Source organism: Rhinichthys klamathensis, unplaced genomic scaffold, assembly GCF_029890125.1.
Source record: "Rhinichthys klamathensis goyatoka isolate OS25496 unplaced genomic scaffold, OSU_Roscu_1.1 h1tg000032l_1, whole genome shotgun sequence".
Taxonomy (NCBI): Eukaryota; Metazoa; Chordata; class Actinopteri; order Cypriniformes; family Leuciscidae; genus Rhinichthys; species Rhinichthys klamathensis.
The window spans coordinates 4124857-4144201 of record NW_026606581.1 but is presented as its reverse complement, the minus strand read 5'-3'; the positions used below and the strand labels follow the sequence as shown (position 1 = coordinate 4144201).

At 36.8% G+C, this 19345-nt stretch overlaps 1 protein-coding gene across 1 annotated transcript in view; it reads right to left on the bottom strand.

Moving 5' to 3' along the window:
* Positions 1–17416, bottom strand: part of rnf144aa (ring finger protein 144aa) — a 51325-nt gene extending 33909 nt beyond the window's left edge. Inside the window, exon 1 of the mRNA XM_056245621.1 lies at positions 17290–17416. The gene's annotated coding sequence lies outside the window, so the exon portion shown is untranslated. The remainder of the gene's footprint in view (positions 1–17289) is intronic.
* Positions 17417–19345: the final 1929 nt, after the last annotated feature.

Sequence of the window (19345 nt, the reverse complement as noted above, 5' to 3'; positions counted from 1 at the left end):
GGCCGGTGAGTGTATATGTGTGTGTGTGTGTGTGTGTATGTGTGTGTGTTAAAAAGAGGTGTGCTTCTTCAAGTCCCAAAATAATCTATAATAGAAATTGTTTGGAATTAACGATTCAGGTTCTGATTCAACTTAACCACTGTTTCCCAATTTACGCACCCTCTACATCAGTCATCAAGGTCTGCAGTGACAAATGTTCTGTTAGAAAAGGTGGTGCATGAGAAAGTTCACTGAGCTGCATTACTCAAAGCAATTATCACTTTCCAACAGAGGAACAATAACAAGGAAAAACACAAGTAATCCTCAACAATGCAGCCCTCGGAGAGAACATCACTATGCCCTCATTTCAGTTTCTTATCAGATCACTGAACAGAAGAGAACAATCATTTATCATGAGCTCAGACTGCAATATGATTTACAACATTATAAATAATACCCTCAAAAATTCATGTAATGCAACTTGCATAAAAGGGATTGTTCACACAAAAATGAAAATTCTGTTATCATTTACTCATGTCTATGCAATATGCATTTCTTTCTTTTGTGTTTTTTTGGCCATACAAAAAGTCAGTGGGGTCTAGAGTTGGTTTGGACTTTCACAGTTTGACAAAAACAGATAAATATTAATAAAATATGTTCTTATGTGTTCAAGAAAAGAAAGAGAGTCATACAGTATTGGGAAGACATGAGGGTGAGTATATGATTGTTTGCTCGCCACCATTTCTATTCCGGTACATATTGAGAGTATTACTTATTACAGAGTTTTTTAGATGTTCAGATATGAAATAGGTGCAGAAGGTGGAACTTCTCAAAGGTCTTGTGCTGGTCTCCAAGTCTCCCTTCCATTATTTATTTTCAGAGAAATAGGTCAGTCTCACAATGAAACCTGAGAAGTACATGCCTGAATATTTCAAGATATGGATGGATGCCCCAGTCTCCATAAACATGAACACAATGTTCCCTCACTCTCTTTATCTGACTTATGGGTCTACTCAATCATCCTTGAAAAGAGATTTACCTGCCCCATGGGCACAGTTCAACCTCATTTATCATAATATAAACTATTGTAATACTGTAGGGTTTCATAATACTTTCAGATAATAATTGCCCAAACGAGATCTGTAGGATATCAAAAGCACACCAGACTGGGATGAGAACAGGCATAATTTAAATGTTTTTCCCACATTATAATACATCGAAGAATGAATCAGCAGGTAATATACGTTTAAGCTGCGGTCACACTAGACTGAGCATCTGCAGCGTCTTTTTTATTAAAGTCCCCCTGTGGTGAAAATCAAACTTTTAATGTTGTTTATATGTCTATGTGGTGTTTTTAATATGCTTTAAAGGTGAGACATAGTATTCCCCTTTTCACAAGATGTAATATAAATCTATGGTGTCCCTAGCCAGGGAAAACCCAGACAACTTCCGGCAAATTTAGATTTGCTCTGAAAGTTAGTCTGGCAAAGAGCTCATTCAAGCCCATTTCCAATCCGTCGAAATCGAGGCACCAATCAGAAACGTTGAGGCGGGCTTTACACGATGACGACAGCGCTGGGATTTTGAAGCAGATTTTGTAGCCTACATTACAAAGATGGATGCCGCCGTCGAACATCACTCTGTTCGAATCAGCTATCGCGTCTGTTTTAAGCGATTTGAACGTTTCCTTTTTGTTAAAAAACGAGCAAAGAACAACACTCGGAGATTCTCCGCCGCTCTGCATACGTCATCTCCTTCATCGCTCTGATTGGTTTAGGTCTATCCGCGACGTCCGTTGGTGACGCCCCTCTGGAAATGATTTGTCTATGACGCTTTGCCAGACCATAACTCAGTTACAACTGAGAATGGTCTGGTTTTAACCAGGCTATGGTGTCCCCAGAATGTGTGTGAAATTTAAGCTCAAAATACCCCCCAGATAATTTATTATAGCTTTTCAAATTTGCCCCTTTTTGGGTGTGAGCAAAAACGTGACTCAGGAAGCGGTTGCAACTTTTAGACTGCACCTGGACGTTTCTGTATGGTTAGTGTATTTATGTAGTTGTTGTGGAGTTACATTGATTCATCTCATCGACTTGCATGTACCGTCATCTTTAACTTTTACACAAGTTGAAACAGTTCCCTGAGGTCTTTATAAGGCAGCTGTGACATTTTTTGGTCAAATAGTGTTCTGTGCTGGTCTGTGCAGCCAACGACAGAACAGTTTGCATGCTTTGCTCGAACTTTTGCCATTGCGTTAGAACTGGTTACACTCACTGTGGGGCGGTAATATTATAATAAGATCCCCTTCCTAGGTCAGAAGGGAAGTGAAATCTGATTGGCTTATTTTTTTACATGCTTGCAGAGAAAGGCTTACCAAAACAAAGTTACTGGGTTGTCACTTTTCAAGTTTTCTGGGTTGGTAGATGCACTGGGGACCTGATTATAACACTTAAACATTTTCATGATATGTCCCCTTTAAGACAAACCATGTGCAAATTCATGTCAACACCATTGCTGAGTATTTTCTCCTTAAAACTTCCGTGAACCAAAGACAGTCTCAAAATCGCAGTTTGAAATCGCTGGTGTTTCTGATGTCACAAACTACATTGCAACCAATCACATCAACGTGTGATCGTCAACGAGTGGATCTCTGAGCTGGTGTGAGTGAGTGGAGGCAGGGCTAATTTGCATATTCATAGAACCGCATATACTAAATTAGGCAAGGGTGTAGAGTTACATTCAAGCTGTTTTAAGGCATGATGAAGATTTTTTTTTCAAGGAAGAAACATTTAAATATGTAATTTTAGTGATCAAAGATAAGTTTTCAGGCATACAAGGATACAATTATTGACTACATGGGGACTTTAACATAAGTTCAACATTTATTTAACAAATAGTAATGCACTCAAAATGTAATAAATATACGATCTACTCGACTTTACAGCAAAAATATTGTTCTTTTAATTCAGCCAAGAAGTCACGGTGTGACGTATTAATCTTCTTCTGGTCACACGTCTTCACGTGATTCGAATTCGCAGGTCAGAGTTCACCAAACTTGAACTTTGGAACGCAGCGAAATGCAAAACGATGCCCAAAAACAGGCCTATATGGGCCATTCTATGCAGAATTGGTGCAAACTGCCATCCCACAACCACAAAACACATTTAAAAAGTATTTAAGTATTCAAATTTTAGATGTTTACAAATATCCTTCAATTATCTAGTGAATCCCACTATAATATTTAAAATATCAGTACGATTTTAATATATAATCATCATTTATTGAGTACTTTCAATTGGGAGGTGGCTGTCCCGAACCCTAACCCCTAAATTTCAACTTGTGAAAATGATATTGAAATGTTTTTTTTTTTCATTGTTGTTTTTAAAAATATCTTTTTGATTTCTTTTAAAAAGTGAATTTAAAAAAAACACACATTTATTTTATATTTTATTTTTAAATCATGAAACTATGTAAAAAAATGTGTCCCGCATTTTCAAGTCACTACCGGAACAGTGTGTGTTTTAGTCCATTGGCTGAGACTGATTTTAACCACACCCCTAAATTTTTGTTCAGGAAATATTCCTGTGTCCCTCTCTCTCATAGCCTCTCTTTCATTGTAGATAGGTACCATCATTTTGAGGGAAATGTGTTCAAAAGTCTGAAAATCTGTGTGTAACTTTAAGGAACGTCACTACCAAACACCTTTTTTCTTCAATTAAGCAAACTTTTTTGGGTGTTATTACATAAAAGTAATTTTTTATGTGTGTACAACTGTTGAGAACTGTGCTAGGCAACCATGTGCTGGCTATCATATTTGAACTAGGCTCAAAAGTATCTAAAATTGTCACTATCGAAAAAGTCACTACTGAAACATGTGGTGAAGTTTCGGTTGTGACATCATGGTTTTTTTAGTGTTATTCGATAAACTTTAGTTTGTGTGTGTGTACAACTGTTCAGAACTGTGCTTGTTAACCATGTGCTGATTAGCATCTTTGAGTTAGGCTCAAAAGTATCTTAAATTGTCACTACAAACTACACTAAACAGTCATGACCGAAACATGTCATCATTGTTTTAGTAATGAGAAAAGGGAACACATAATCATTTATTTCGGGGATTATTATTTTATTTTTTTGTACAGTTATGCAAATCATTAGTATCTTAGGATGTTCTAGTAGTGTTTTAGTATGAGAGTTAAAATTCTATAATGTGATGTGGCCGCTCCCAAAACATTAAGCGGCAGTGGCTCAGTGGTTCATGTAGGTTGTCTACAAACCGGAAGGTTGGTGGTTCAATCCTCGGTTCCACCTGACCAAGTGTCGAGGTGTCCATGAGCAAGACACCTAACCCCAGCTGCTCCCGACGAGCTGGATGGCGCCTTGCATGGCTGCCGTCGCCCGTCGGTGTATGAATGAGTGAGTGAATGGGTGAATGTGAGGCAAATTGTAAAGCGCTTTGGTGGCCATTGGGTCTGTGAAAGCGCAATATAAATGCAGTCCATTTACCATTTACTATTTACCATTAATGTCACTACTGATAACGTGCCGTCACGACGGAAACATGCATGTTTTGTCTAAAATAAAGTATATTGAATTATCAACTAAGATGTCATTATAGTGTTTGGTTCAATGTATATTCAAACTAATGAATCCTTAACTTTGAAATCAGTATGATTAACTTAATGCCTTTTACAAAGAAAGATTGGATTCAAAATACAACAAATCTTATAAATTACACTTGAAATATTGTTAAAATTGTAATTGTCATTGATTTGCCTGTGGAATTATATATATTTTTTTTAAATAGCAAAGAATTATATATACAAAGTAGATGTAAACAAAATATCAATAGGTCAATAGAAGCCTTATTAAATTATTTAATAGTGTGTTTTGGTAGTAACAAATTTGGGGAGAGGAAAAATATTTCAAAACTATAAACCAAAATTATCATTTAAAATGATAATTAATTGCACAATTACTAGAAATGTGTACCTTGGATATTATACAATTTGCATACAAAACATTTTTGTGGAAAAATACTGTATATATTTTTTCTATTATAATAGACAAATTATAATTTGTCCGTATATGAAGTATTAAATTGATAACTTATTCCTTAATTTTATATTTAAGCGTCACATCTAGTCATCCATAAAACATTAATTGTGACCCTGGATCATAAAACCAGTCGCACGGGTATATTTGTGGCAATAGCCAACAATACATTGTATGGGTCAAAATTATCGATTTTTCTTTTATGCCAAAAATCATTAGGATATTAAGTAAAGATCATGTTCCATGAAGATATTTTGTACATTTCCTACCGTAAATATATAAAACATTTATTTTTGTGAATGAATGCAGCACAATCGCAAACATAAATTGACAACTTTAAAGGCGATTTTCTCAATGTTTCGATTTTTTTGCAGTTTGCAGTTTGTGAGCTTAACTATAACTAACAGTTAATGAACTGAATAACAAAGTGATTTGCTCAGAACATCTAAATTCATTAAGTTGTTTTTCCAAAAAGGTGTGTTAAGCACAAGTATAAAATGGTGGCAATAAAATAAAAGGCACCCATGTTCAATAAATAATCTAATTTATTAATGATAACAGACACAAAAACAATTTCTCCACTAAGTATTGCTGTTCATTATAACCCAATGCTGTGTTCACATCATGTCTGAATTACTGTAATTACGAGATGACAACTCTGAGATTTTACTCTGAGCGGTTTGCGTTTCTATGGCAACGACAAAATATTTAACCACTACATTATTTCATTAATTTAATGCTATATGCTCTGGCATAATAATGAAAAGCAAAAAATCTCACCAGGTAACAGGCTATAATAAAAAGATGAGAGATGCTTAACTACCTTTAACTGTTTATTTTACATAATCATGACAGTCAAATCCATTAACTTAGGTTGTGTATCGTTGGAAAGAAACGCATCACATTTAAATGGAATTTAAAATCATGTGTAAATATCAAATCGCCTTGAATGGCTCATCCAATCAAAATGCTAGACTACCCATTTTAATAATAGCTTTTTGACTACAGATGCACTAGTATTAAAATTATGGTCAATATTGAAAAGTCAATGATTATTTTTTGCAATATCTCTCTGTAAAGCTGCTTTGAAACAATGTGCATAAAGAAATTCAATTGAAATTTCCATAAAAAGAAACAAATAAAATTGAAATTGACTTAAAATTAACTATTAAGTTATAGCTGATAAATGGACGATATTAGTATTCTATATTATTTGGTATAAATAAGAAATAAAACACTAAAAAAACTAATTAATCCATTTAAATTGCATAACAACATTATATAGTAAAGTTCTGAAGAGGTAAAACAGGTTTTGATGTGAAAATATGGGAATTTCCCAAAATGAAGGAGCCCCAGTGTGTTTTCGTAAAGCTGGGCTGGTCTCTGACTGCAGGCTGTGTGTGTGTGTGTGTGTGTGTGTGTGTGTGTGTGTGTGTGTGTGTGTGTGTGTGTGTGTGTGTGTGTGTGTGTGTGTGTGTGTGTGTGTGTGTGTGTGTGTGTGTGTGTGTGTGAACTCGCTCAGGAGGTATGTCAGCCCTGAGTCTGTCTTTCTCTAAAGGTCATTCCTGGCTTCCTGTCAAAAACTATAACCTCATTAAACTGCCATGATACCAAGTGAATGTCAGAGTGGCATATGACAAATATCAATTGGTTTCATAAATGAGACAATAAGATAATTTTGACTAAAGTCTCTTTAAAGGGGTTATGATTATGCTTTATTTTACTGAACGGTATCTGCTATCTGTATGACCACACAGTCTGTTTACAATCTACTATTGAAACAGATGTTTATATCAACCAATGTCTTTATACAGTGTGTGTGTGTGTGTGTGTGTGTGTGTGTGTGTGTGTGTGTGTGTGTGTGTGTGTGTGTGTGTGTGTGTATATGTGTAAGTATCTTATTATTAGAATAATCAGATCAGGACTCTGTATTAGCAGATAATCAATAGTATTCAATGACTAGGGTTGGATGCGTATTTGAACCGGACACGTCAAAGCAAACGTTGCTTTACTCTTCCATTTGTCCTGTTGTCGGGAGTAGCTCAAGTGCATAGAGTACTTCAGAAATTGAACGTGCTTTCATGATTATAATGGGTTCTATTTGCTTTTGACACAACTGGTGCAATGATGTAAAGGTATTTGTTGATGTCTTGCTCCAGAGGCAGCCATATCCGTGAAATGCTCTTTTTGTATTTACAGGATGTTTTAACGGTCATGTCATGACCCCTTTTAAGCAACTCAGTTCACTTGGCAGCCATCTTGAAAGGCCAGAAATCTACTAGAAATAATTAAAATATTTACAATTTCTCCAGCTCATTAAAGATATTTAATTTACAGTTCTTCCAAGAATGCAACTGTAGCTGTCAGACTAACACATATACTACTGAGAGTAAAACAGCCAGCCTGGACTTTCATGGAAGACAAGAAACTAGTGCATAAAGCTAAAAACTTCAAGTGGCCATGACTCTGTGTGGACAAATCCACACACGAGTAACTGTTCTCTCACTGTTTGTTTGCCCTTGCCAAATGACCCACATTTATCACCCAAAAGCAATTGAGCACTATTCTATTATTGGCTCAGTCTTTATAAACGTCAGGAATCCCAGAGGTGAAACACTCCCAAAGAGCAGACAGAGACAATTATCTTCAGTTCTCAGCAGTAAGATCAAAACTGAAATGTACAACAGGCTACTTTACTGAACTGATACACTGCACTTTTTTTATCCGAGGATCATTTTTGAAGTTCAGTGACTGAGGCAAGGCCACAATAACAATTTGGAGAGAAGGGAAAGGCGTAGCGCCAGACACTAGTCCAAAAAAGTTGAATGAATGGAACTCTTTGCGGTGCGTAGATCCAAAAACTAGCTAAAAAAAATAAATATAAAAAAAATGACAAAAGATCCGCACACGAGAAATAGTTGGCCAAAAAAGCTCACATTAATTTATTGTCCAGAGGCCACAAATAAATTGCAAAAGTGTGTCATGTGTGACACATGGCACTAATGAAGGGTTGAACCCGAAAACGTTTTGCACGTGCAGTTTTTGCACTTTTGTACCAGATTATCAAGGCTGTATTACAACTATGTTTGTAGAGATGGTATCCTTTTTTGGAACAAGCTCAATTTGCTTTGCCTTAACCAAATAGCAAAAACCAGGTAGTAGCCAGCTTTACATGGTTTCTAGCTAGTTGAAGCTGGTCAGTTGGGGTGGACCGGTACATGTATTCGTATTGAACCGAAACGGTACGGGCGTCACGGTTTGGTGCACGAATTTGCACGGAGAATACACGGTACAAATAAAATAAAAAAAAACTCTTAAATAGCGATCAATTTCGCTCTATTCGCTTTTGGTGTGACTGTGAACGCAGCAATGAACAGGCTGCGATCAATGCTGAAGTGTGTGTGTGTGCGAGAGAGAGAGAGAAAGGCGCGGGCGCGATTCGCGCGATCGAACAGTGTGTGTGTGTGTGTGTCGGTGTGAGAGAGGCACGGGCGATGAACAGTGGAAACAAAAACATACTCCGTCATTTTTTTCATACAGGACATCATTAAAACTGCAAATTGTTAACTTTTTTAATTTGTGTACACTCGCAATAAAACACAACATTGTGCTTTTGTCACACTCTAAACTCTTGTCAAACTGTAACCTACACCTGTTAACAAAAGTTTTTAATGGTAGTATTATTTTATACGGAAATCAATTATTTATAATTCAGATGAGAATAAAGTTAGGGTTAATTAAAATGAAGGAAAACAAATATATTGATCTGAAATAGCAAATTAATTTTAAATTCATTCAGGTACAAATACCAAACATATCTCAAGGTCTTTTTAATAATTTAATTAATAAACTAATTATATAAAACTACTGTCAGTGCACTACAAATAAACTGGTTCTATGCCTTTATTAATAAAACTTATTTAAAAAATACAAGGCTTAAGACATTTATAAAAATGCCTTCTGCATTTTTGTTTTGCTTTTCACTCCATTGTACCGAAATCATACCGAACCGTGATGTCTGAACCGAGGTATGAACCGAACCGTGACTTCTGTGTACCGTTCCACCCCTAATAGGAATGAGTCAAGGTGGTCAATTAGTCATTCGACAACTGTCTAGCCATCACATTTTAGTACACCTTAGTTAAATTACAAGCAAAATATGTATTTTAACCCAATAACTAGAAAGAGGTGAGGGATTTAATTGGAAATAGACCTGAAAAATCTTTTTTTATTGTGCCATTGTTTTTCTCAAAAAGTGCAAATGTGCAACATGAGTTAGGCCTGAATTCACTAGTTATCTCTTTCCACTTTTTATTTTGCAGGGGTCAAAATAATTCCTTCGTTAATAATTCGTAAGATGAGTAACACTGGAGTTTGGTTTATTGAATACGTTATAATCAATAAATATGAAATAGTGTGAGGTTTGACACTTAGGGCTAATTGAAGACAACATTATGTTAACCGAGAAGTTTTTGTATACTGACCAAAAGAGATAATCTTATTGTTGTTTTTATTTATATTGTTGTCCATTTATCGAACTTCCATACCTCTTATATAGTAATTATATATTACTATGTATCAATTTACTAATGCTCGGACACACGCCGAAGAAAGTGCTCGTTGTCGCTCGCGGAGTTCGCTTCGCTTTTATCCAGTCCAGCGCCAGACAGACGCTGTGTGTGTGCGAGAGGCGCGTGTGTGACAAGACGGAGTGATACACTGTCACAGTGACAGAGAACGAATACACAGCGTGTTTTAAATAGCGTAAAAAATAATAATAATAACGAAACGCATCATCTGGCGGCCGGTGTTGATTCTGTGGCGCACCGCCATGAATTAGTCTGTGTGGGAAACACTGGACTGTTACCATGCTCTCTGTGTTTGATTATTAATGCCTGTGCATTACGCGAGTTGGACACAATAGAGGAAAAGGTTAAACGTTCAGTTCAGCCTCGATTTTGTATCGTCATTAGTAGTGTTAAAAGTTGTAAAGAGTACCAAATTGAACAAAACAATATAACTGCAAAATTTGAATTTATGAATATCTAACGGTATTCTCGGTATCGCAAAATCCATATCATGGTACAACATAATACCGGTAGTCACGTTCACACCGGTATAGCGCCCACCCCTAATCTCCAGTATCAAACACATTAAGTGAACCCAAAACCCATTTAATTATTGGCTTCCCTATGACAAATTATTTGACTATTAGGCAAACCACTGACTAGACAACTAAAAAAAATTTTTTTTTAACTTTTGCTCATCTCAATCTGGTAGATCTTGGATAACCGGGCCAGAGCTGGTAGCCCTTGACTAATCTGGTGGGGACCTAGTTGAGCTAGTATACTAAAACACAATTAAGCTGGTTGAACTGAGTTGAGTTCCAAAACATAGTTTGAATTAGTTGACGAGTAAATACCACCTTAACCTGGTTTCTTCAGCAATATAAGCTGGAGAACCAAGATGATGAAAGAAATGCAGTTTAAAAATTTCACGTACTGACTTGTTAGGAAGACAGCAGATTCACGAGGAAGTGATACAACAGCAGAATGAGTTCTCAAACAGCCTGAAGGAAGAAGATCTTGGAGAACAAAGTTACTCTGTTCAAAGGTCACAGGAGAATGTACTGTAAAGGTCAATCCTCCAGAATAAGGAGAAGATTTCTCTAATGATCTGAGGTCACTCTGCCTAGCGTCTACAGAGGGTGGAAAACATTTCCCAGTGTGACTCTCTGTGGTGTGCAGACAAGGATTTGAATGAGAAAAAAAAAAAACATCAGCCATGTCAGAATAGAACTACATTAAAATATGAAGAGACATCTTTCTTCTCAGAAGTCTTTAGAAAAGTTAAGAGGATATGACAAGCATGCTGCTGAGTACTTATTTCTATTGACACGATCAGAGACAGAGAGCCCTGAGGTTATCTGTGAATGGCATCTGTTGCCACTCAAGATTCTTGAGTGACAGCAGATGTGAGAAAAAGTCAAACATTTAGCCAACAAAAACAAAAGCCATGGATGAATATGTCTTGAAATGGTCTTTTCAAAATTCTGATACTTTTTTTATCCATCGTTACTTTAAAAAAACAGTATGAAGAGTACAGTAGCACCTGTGGGCAATAGTTGTGAATAAGCTCTGAATCACAGATGCTGAGGACAGGACGTGCTCAAACTGGTCTCCCCTAGCAAACACATCTTCACTGGAAAACACTTCATCCTGGCTTGACACTTCAGACACACTCTTCTAGACATCTCATAGTCTTGTGAAAACCAAATGAGTGCATGAAAAAAAAAATATTCTGAACATAACAATTAGCTGGCACAAAATGTTCTGTGTTTTAAGGCCTGTTCACACCGGGACGAATTTCGCGTGCCTTAAAAAACCTCACAGAACTTAAGTCCTGTGTTAAAAAAATGAAACTCAAAGAATGAGTCAGGTTTTACTAGTTTGCTGAGCCAATCAAAGTTCCTCTTGAACTCGTAAATTAGTGGTGGCAAGCCACAGCAGCAACCCAGAGTTTGAAAAAATGTTCCTGTTTTAATCTTTTTGAGTTGTGAGATAAAGTTTAAAATAACAGATTCATAGGAAATATGGTGACCCTGTGAGATAAAAAAGTTATAGATATAGCCTAGTCTTAATTATAAGATATAAAGTTGAAATTGTGACCTATAAAGTTGCAATTCAAATAAATAAAGTCACACTGGGGAATAAAGTCGCAATTATGACAAATTAAGTCTTAATTGTGAGATAGGAAAACTGAAATCACATTTTAATTAACTCATTTTATGTCATATTTTTAATTACTGAGGTTCCATAAATGAAAATGCAGAAATGACTGGTAAAATTTTGTGGTTAAAAAACATCATGTATAATACCATTTTCTTCACATTAAACTGTTGCTGAATTGCTGCATTAACCATCACGGTGGTACCGGAATTTGGACGATGTTGTACAGTGCTAAACGCTTTGAGGCAAAGCTTTGCTCGTTTTTACAACCTTCACTGTCTGATAAGTTCACACCTTGCCATCAAGCTATTAACATGCAAATGTCTCATTCTATCACCAGCTACATGTGGCAAAGCTCAATGCTGTGGGCAGGTGTGAGCGCCAAGTATTGAGTGGGTACCAGCTGTGAGAACTGAATAAATTAAAAATGATACCCGTCAACCAGGTAGGCTTAAATCACATCAGACAGACTTGCAGTAAGCTTTTTCACCAAAACATCTCAATGATCTTGTTTCTGTTTAAATGACAAATTTTCTCACTGGAGTAATTAAAACCCAAGCAAAAAAAAAAAAAAACAGTGTGTATGACTTTAGTGTTTAAAGGGATACTTCACCTCTGGAAAGATGAATGTGTATTTAAAATGGGTCATTTATGTAGAAGAAATGTGAAATTATTTTTGAATTTGGAGCTTTCTAGACTGAGAAAAGCCAGAAAATGTATTTTTGGCTTATGTGGATGAAAGACACAACTCCCAGAATGCACTTGCTTTGCTGCCCTAGGAGGCCACGCCTACCGGTAACAGAGCGCAGTAGTTAAACAACAAGTCTAGGCGAGTCTCCGTGATGTGTCTGCCCGAAAATGTGTTTCGAGATCGCCCAAAATGTCCGGGATTCGGCTTTTGCGTTCTACAGTCGCCATTCATCGGGTTTACTGTGGCGAGAAGAACGAGTGAGGGCCGCGGGAGAACTGCGCGAGGCCGGTGGCGTGATTACCGATGAGCGAAACCTGTGAGACGCACCGGTCTCGTATCTCTCACGGAGGAGCGAGAATTTTCTTAGCAATGTTAAAACGCACATCAACCGATCACTTGTTTAGCGTTCATGTAAACACTACATTCAAATTCACCAATCGGAATGAATTCAATTAGATTGAAACAAAATGTGTGCATGTAAACAATGAATGGCGACTGCAGAAAGCAAAAGCTGAATCCCGGACATCGACGGCCGGACATGTCCGGGAAAAAGAGGATGGCAACCCCTACTACTCAGCTTTCTCCACAGAACAAGAGCCTGCTAGCTTAGCTTCCAAAAAAAGATGGCTGACACTATGTGTACATTCTGTGAGTGAGATCCCCCCCTCTATGGGCAGGTGAGAACATGCGGAACAGCAAAATGACGATTTTTGCGTCATCGGAGGATATTTTCCAGACAAAAAATACATAAATCTCTCGTCTCAGAGGGATATGAGGGTGGAAAGCACGGTAATTCGAAAATACTACAGGTTTTCTACTAATACAAAGCTTAATGCTAAATCCTGAAGTATCCCTTTAAGCACCCATATTATTTATTTATATATACATGTATATATATATATATATATATATATATATATATATATATATATATATATATATATTAAACCAATAACTTTGACTCGTGTGAGTCTTTTGGTGTGACTCATTTATTTTACGCCATGAATCCCAATGTGTTCTTGGCACACTCACTTTGGAAATTTATTTTGCACATATGCAACTTTTATACACTAGGCTAGTCTACTGGGACTTATCCTGCGAAATATCTGACTCAATCAGATCTGAACCCAGCTGAGGTCACCTTCTGCCGTGAGCCAGCCAGTCTCCTGCCTGCATTTGAGCTTTGCCTTTACTGCTTTCTCATCCACAGCTGTTGGGCAGCAACAATGTACCTACTGAGATCACTGATAGGAATGACTGACTAATAGAGAAAAACTGCATTAGACAATTCTTAAAAATTTCAAAAGAATCCTTACAGCTTATGGCAAAAACAATGCCTTGAGTGATAAAGGCATCGCAGATTTGATTTAGGAGGAATTCCGTGGTAACATTACATGGAATCTTGAAGTAAACAATAGGGCTATTTGATTGAAAAGTTCATTATTCATTAGTTGGTATGGCAATAACAAAATCCTGAGTTAAATGTCTGTTGTCATACTGCATCTCATAATTAAATTGCAAAATGGTTGCACATACTGTATGTCCAACTGCTGAGTCTGACCATAAACAGCTTTAAGTGCTCTGTAATGCATTTAGTGCATCAAATGTATGTGTGTGGGGGCTGAAAAGGTCAAACAAGGCCATATTATGATTAAAATACAGTATGCTTGTCTGTGAAGCACATCTATAGATTAGAACACATTTGCAAAGCTAGTCAATGTCTTCATGGATTTCCCGTAAAAATTCCCAAGTCAGGTGCTTTAAATGGGACGACCAGGAAGAGTTATTAAAAATTCAATATGGCCAGGCCAAGCTATTCGCATTTTCTTTGTTATTAAAGTGTTACATCTTATTGTATTAGGAACAAATGATACCAATAGCATAAATCAGACTCGCTATAGGCGGTGTGATGATATATCATGACCACAATATAAAGTATTGTATCGTAAAGTATTGTTTATATCACGGATTCATGGTGTGTAAACATACCCATGTAGCACAGTATTATTTAAGGCCCCGAATCCATGATATACAGCAAACTGACAGAGCTGCTTTATAGCAGAAAATTAAGTTGTACTTCTGATGAAACAAGACCGTAACACTGCTTTCATGTTTAATACGGTAAAGCTGCTTGAATTTAAGCTATCTATTGCATAAAGTGATATACAAATAAACGTGACGTGACTTTACTGGAGTGCATTAAAAAAATTCATGCATTGAAAGTCGATAACCTGCTGAACTTTCCACTCCCAACCGCGCTGTTATAGGATTGCGGCCTCATGCTAATTTGCCTTTTTAGCAAATCTGGCCAAACGTTTGCAACTTTGCATGTTTATTATCATATTCTTGAGATGACTGTTGCACTTGCCACTGTTGCTGCTGGGTCACCACAACCTTTGGCTGAAATGAAGCATCTGTGAGCTGCCTATCGGAGAAAAGAGTCTGGTTTTTTTTTTTTTTTTTTAAGATTTAAGCCACCATTATGACTAAAGGACGAATACTGAAACTACAGAATGTCTATTTATGACGTGGAAATATAAGTGGCCTCATTTGGGAGGGACTTTCTGACTGTTATGAGCAACACACTTATCTAACCTCTGTTCTACTTATTTCGGGTGAAACTGCATAACCGTATATCAAATACAGTGCACAGATCAATAATGTTACTGTTTATAGTGCACATATAGTGGATAAGTTCATATAATTGTTCTTCAGTCAAGGCTAAAATGCAGAAGCGGTCTTGACATTAGATGGAGGACAAAGAGTTTGATGTTTATGCTTTAAATATACTGTCAAGCATAAAAGTCAATTCCAACCCTAGATAACACTAATCAGATAAAGACTCTCCCATAATGTAAACAGACTGCCGTTATCCCATTTATAAGATAATATTTGAAAGAAAAAAACATTGCCATGCCAAATAACACAGGTAACATTTCTCAAAACTCTACTTGTCAAAGATAAATACATGTCTCCCTCATAGTAACCCATCTAAATGATGACTAAGCCAGTAAAGTGATGAATGCTGGGTGTTGGGTCCAGAGGGACTGCACTGCACTACCAAATGTAAACACTGGCAGTTAGCAACATGTGGTGTTGTCAAACCTTTGCAGCCATTAGTTACTTGAGAGAGCCAATGGGAGTAAAGAGTTTTTCCTGGACACTGACTGGAAGTATTTTGATAAACCCTCTTTCCTAAAAATGCAATCTAGCTTGACCTAAAAAAAAAGAAGAAAAAAGTGTGGCGTATGATCCAACCAACTGAATTCTCTAAGTAAAAGATGCTTAAATTATCATGTTCCTTAACGGATACTGATATTTGAAATTTATTTATTTGCAATTTCAATTAGTTATGGCATCTACTTGTAGGCCAACACATGGGGTTTGGGATTTGGACTACATGTTTCCATTAAAATGGAATATTGCATAAAACATTTGCTAATAAAGCAGAAAAATATCTATAATAAAAATGGAAGTTGCTTCAATCGGGGAAGCCATAGGGGATCTATTTTCCTACATCATAAATGACTTGCACCCCAGAGCACGTAGACGAAAACCAATAAACGCTGTCATGCATTCAGATGCCTGGTATTTAGTAAATGCAATCGTGAGACACTTCTGGGAGGTCATTAAACCAAATCATTTTGATGACAGACCTTGGCTCAGGCATTTCAGAATGATCAAACCAACATTCGAGATGCTATGCAATAAAACGGGTCTGCTGGTTAGTCCAGTTATCCAATCACATCCACTGTTGAGGCAAAGACACGGGAGTTTTTTGTTGCACATCAAGGGATTTATTTGGTAAATGTGTCGTAGTTTAAGCGCATGTCTTCTTATCGAATAAAAAATAAATAAATTTCGCCTCAATTGAGCACATACAAAAAAGTATGCACATTTTTAGAATTTATGTGCATTGTGCATCTTGATGCATAACAAATTTGTCTCCTGCCTTCTTGGAATATTACAAACAACGTTCAAACCAAATGTACCTTCCACAAAACATTTACTTGAGATGTCAACAGACGCATTGAGAAGATCCTGGTACTTTGGATCCCACATACAGTTTTCACGACCCAGGGAGGACCTTATTCCTTTATACTGCACAATCCCAAAAAAGCATGGAAAATCCCTAGAACTCAAAGCTACTTACTGTCTTTCCATGGAGTGTTCAAGGGTTTATGTCAAACCTTAACAATCTACACAATCCTGATCCTCTAGACCCCTGCAGAGCACCAGCACCTAAACTGGAGCACATGAACCCCTCAAACAAACACCCGAATGGGTAATTTCATATGAATATTTGCATCATCTGACTGGACTGGCCATGGGTCCCACGATCCCAAAACAGAGTGTGCTGCCCTGCCTACCTAGGCAGCTTTTTTTAGGCATTACAGCAGCATTTTTGGACATCACGATGCCCAAAAATGCTGTCTAGGTAGGCAGCACACCAGGTTTTAAAAGCCAGCCCATCTTAATATGACAGTGTGTAACCTATGAACATACAATAAAAGTAAACAGCCATCTTAGACATCAGTCGGGTAAACAAATCTATATGAGAGCTGCACATCCAAGAAGAAAGTGGAGTTTCGCCGTTTAGCCAAATGTAGATCATAAAGCATTTCCAAAAATGAAAACAAATTAAACCGAAATTTTGATATATTGACAGGACAGCTGACATAGACATTTGTCTTAAAACGAAAGAACGCTGCACAAATCCTATTGCAATAATGAAAGTCAATATAGTGTCGTATGCAGCGAATATTGTGGATAAGCATACATTCTAGTTTAAGACAGACACGTTCATCATAGCTATCTGTAATTGCACGAGCGCTTTACCTTATGTCTTCATGTAGTTTTGCAGGCAGATATAAGAATCAGCTGATCCGTCGGGCGCGTTGTGAAGACGCCATTAGTCTGTATTTCCTAGCACTGTTCTGTACAGACAGCGGGTCTGTACGTCTCTATATATTTGTAATGTGTATCTGAAGCGAAGGCGTAGCACTAGCGCCCTCTATTGGGTGCAATACACAAACTACTATGGGGCTTTAGAAAAAGCTTGCTACAGTTTTGGGAAGGTTTTTTTTTTTTTTTTGGGCGAAGTTGAGGTAACATTATCTTACATGTAACATGAGGTGTCAACCTGAAGTTTATTCTGATTTTATTAACCATCTTTCGAAATTTTTATACTTGTATACCGATTAATCTTGTGTCAGATCCAAAGACCTGTTTTTTTTTGTTTGTTATATTTTATTAGTTAGGTATTATGAAAGACTAATAGGGTGAAATAGTACATATGAAATATGGGGGGGGGGGGGGGGGGGGGGGGGGGGGAGTGTATATCTGCCCCCTTTAGAGTGTCCAATGGTGTTAGGCAGGGAGGAATCTTGTCCCCAGTTTTATTTAATTTATATATGGATAATCTGTCAAGGAGACTTAATGGTTGTAACATGGCTGTATGATTGGTGGCATGCCGGTGGTGAATCATATCATGTATGCAGATGACCATGTTATTTTTAGTCCGAGTAGTGCTGGGCAGCAGGAGCTTCTTAATATATGCTCTGATGGGGTGGAATTTGATATAAAATACAATTTCAGCAAAAGTGCTGTTTTAATATGCAGAACGAAACAGGATAAATGGCTTAATTTTCCTATGTTCATGCTAGCCAATAATTGTCTTGAGGTCTGCAAAAAGATTAAATGCCTTGGTCATTGTATTACAGATGATATGAATGATGATGACATACAGACAGTGTTAAAAGTTATATGCACAGGCAAACATAGCATGTGAGATTAGTTACTGCTCTTAAAGTGGCTCTGTTCAAAGCTTACTGTACACCACTTTATACTGCCCATCTGTGGTCTTCTTACAAAAAATCCAGCATGCAGAAGTTAAAAGTTGCCTACAATGATGCAATGAGAATTTTACTCAAGGTTCCCAGAGGAGGGAGTGCTGGTCAGATGTTTGTATCTGTAGGAGTAATCACACTGAAAGCACTTTTAAGAAATTTGATGTTTAAGTTCAAATCCCTTAGTGAGCTGCTCCAGGTACACATCCAGACTGAGAGTGCATTGGCTGAAATGTCTGTATGTATTTTAATTCTTGTATTTGTTTTATGTTTTGTTTGTTGTTATTTGTCCTGTCTTGCGTGGTTTTTTGGACATGAGTCTGGCAAATAAACTGAATTGAATATGAATTTGGGTAACATAGGACATGTATGATGATGGGGACTGATAACAGGGATTACAAATACAACTGAGCAGAGAGAGCTTGAAGAATTATATCAAGAAATTCAAGTTAGCAAAATCAGTAACAAATTTGTTTTAAGTCCTTTGTATGAAGGCTTATTCATCTTAAAAGATGACTCTTTGAGCAGTTTGAACAATTACATGAGATCAGATGTAACAAGTTGTCAAAAATATTTATTAACATAATAAAATAATGAAATAAAATACAATATAAAGTTTCAACTTCACTGTAAAATGAAAAAATATCGAGGTATCATTTTGATTTCTATAGATTTCTTTTTCATGGTGCCTCAGTGAACTTCTCTATGATAGAAGTGATTTAAAGCTTTCCCATTATAATGGGGTGGGGTTACAGGAGGGTATCACTGATAGTCTTTTGAGTTCTTGCAAGAACTAGAAAACTCCCCTTATAGAAAATGAGCTTAAAGGATTCCAACATTGTGATCTGAGGAGCCTCAAACTGCGGCGTATGACAATTAAAGCATCTAAGGTGCATTAAGTCATAATTGTAACTCAAAGTGTCTCTGTGCCTTCAGAGTGCACATAATTAAAAAATAGATAGATCAATTATCAATAATTTTCCTATAGGATTACATAAAAACAATTACAATAAGGTAAAGAAAAACACAGCAAAGTAAGAGTTAAA